Source organism: Corapipo altera, unplaced genomic scaffold, assembly GCF_003945725.1.
Source record: "Corapipo altera isolate COAL_440 unplaced genomic scaffold, ASM394572v1 58284, whole genome shotgun sequence".
Lineage (NCBI taxonomy): Eukaryota > Metazoa > Chordata > Aves > Passeriformes > Pipridae > Corapipo > Corapipo altera.
Window position 1 is genome coordinate 1 of NW_020889878.1, and position 1,899 is coordinate 1,899.

The 1,899-nt window shown below is 58.0% G+C and overlaps 1 long non-coding RNA gene across 1 annotated transcript; it reads left to right on the forward strand.

The window, feature by feature from the left end:
• Positions 1-1,626: 1,626 nt before the first annotated feature.
• LOC113942310 lies at positions 1,627-1,883 on the forward strand. The gene is made up of 3 exons (XR_003525891.1): positions 1,627-1,642; positions 1,748-1,772; positions 1,825-1,883. It is a non-coding gene; the product is annotated as an uncharacterized LOC113942310 (long non-coding RNA).
• The last annotated feature ends 16 nt before the right edge of the window (positions 1,884-1,899 follow it).

Consider the following 1,899-nt stretch of genomic DNA (forward strand, 5'->3'; position numbering starts at 1 on the left):
TCCAGCTCAGGGGGGTCCGGCTCGTGGGGTTCTGCCTGGGGGGTCCTGCTCGGGGGTTCTCGGGGGTGGAGGTGCTGGTGGTGCTCTGAACGCGAAACACCAACACGTGCTCCGCGGTTCAGGCCCTCCGAATAAAAAGGCTCGGGAAGCGGCTCCTCTCCCCTCGAGCGAAATCACCGCGGAAGAATCGCCGAACCTCGGCTCTGAGCTGGGAGTTTACGTGGCTTCACCCGAGAGGAATAAAAGTTGTCGTGAAGACGGTGACAGGTCTTGAGGGTTCTGGGTTTGCAGCGTTTGGCTGGAAGAGGAACTGCTCGGGCTGAGGGGAGCCATCAGCAGCGGCCTCAGCCCAGGCTGAGCGTGGTGAGAGGCTCCTGGAGCAGGAGGTGGCCCCCCTTGGGCACACGAGGCAGGTTCTGGAAGGGGAGCAGTGGAGCTGTGCTGGGAGATAGAGCCCATCAGCCAGGGAGCACAGGGCTGGTGGTGATGTCGTGGCTGAGCTCAGAGGGAGCTGGAGCACATCCTCACCTCGGGGTGCTCAGGGAGTCCCTCTAAAAACACCAGCTCTGCTCTGTCTGATCTCCTTCCTCTGGTGGTGGTGGGAGTTTCGGTGATCTTCCCTCTGGAGGCCTCAGTAATGTTCAGGTTTGAGTTCCTGAGGACCATCTGGACTTTCTGAAGGTGCCTTTTCTCTGGCAGGACAGGGGCTGGAGCTCAGAGCCGGGTGTCCTGGGACGCTGCAGTTGGATACTCAAGAGCAAACAGCAGCTTTGTCTCAGGATCTTTGGGGTTGCCTGGAAAATAAAGCCCAGGACAGGACAGTGGTGGACATCTCGAGGTTTCCAGGGGGATTTGCTGCTTTGCTGTAGCTGTAGGTGTTTGTTTTAGACCCACCTGAAGTGTGAACGTGGTGACTGTGAGTGGAGCCTTTCAGGGGATGCACAGAGTGAGGGAAATTGGGTTTTCCTGTCACATCTTTAACTCCAGTGCTGCAGTGAGGGCTGTGTAAGGCTCGTGCTGTCTCACACGCTGATGTTTGGGGTCGGCCTTGTTTCTCCCTCACAACCAGGACCCGTGTGCTGTTCACAATCAATAATTAGCTGCATTAGGAATATTATTAAATGCACTAGGGGAAAAATGGGATTGATAATGGCTGCTGGGGGCTCTGCTCAGGGGGATATGTGCTCCTAATCCCATCTGTTTGTAGTTTATGGGGGAAATGGAAGCCTGTGTGTTCCAGGTGGGCGAAACGCTGCCCGTGATGTTTCCTGGTTGGAAATCCAGGGCTGTGGCCAGCACTGAGCTTTGCTGGCCCTCCCCTCCTGCAGGTGAGGCTCCTGGCTTCCCTCTGGCTGACCAGCCCCCCCCCAGAACTGCCCCTGTTCACCCACCTCTGCCACAGGTACCCCCCTGGGTACGGGGGACTCATCCCAGCCTTTGGAAAACCCACCTGGTGGGAGCGACACTCCCGTGACCATTAAGGTGGGTTTGAGAGTCACCTGGGGTGTTCAGAGCACGGAACTGTCACCTGAGACCTGCTGGCAGCTCCTGAGGAGCTTCTCCTTATCCAGCTTCACACCCTGGCTGAGCTCTGAGAGGGTGACTCCCCTCGAGGAGGTGACAGTACCTGCTCTCTGAGGAGGTGACAGGTGACTCCCCACCTGAGGAGGTGACAGTATCTGCTTTCTGAGGAGGTGACAGGTGACTCCCTACCTGAGGAGGTGACAGGGGACTCTCCCCTGAGGAGGTGACAGGTGACTCTCCTTGAGGAGGTGACAGTACCTGCTCTCTGAGGAGGTGACAGGTGACTCCCCACCTGAGGAGGTGACAGTTCCTGCTCTCTGAGGAGGTACCAGGAGCCCACACTGTGTCTGAGCCCCCCCAGGGGTGTTCCCTCCT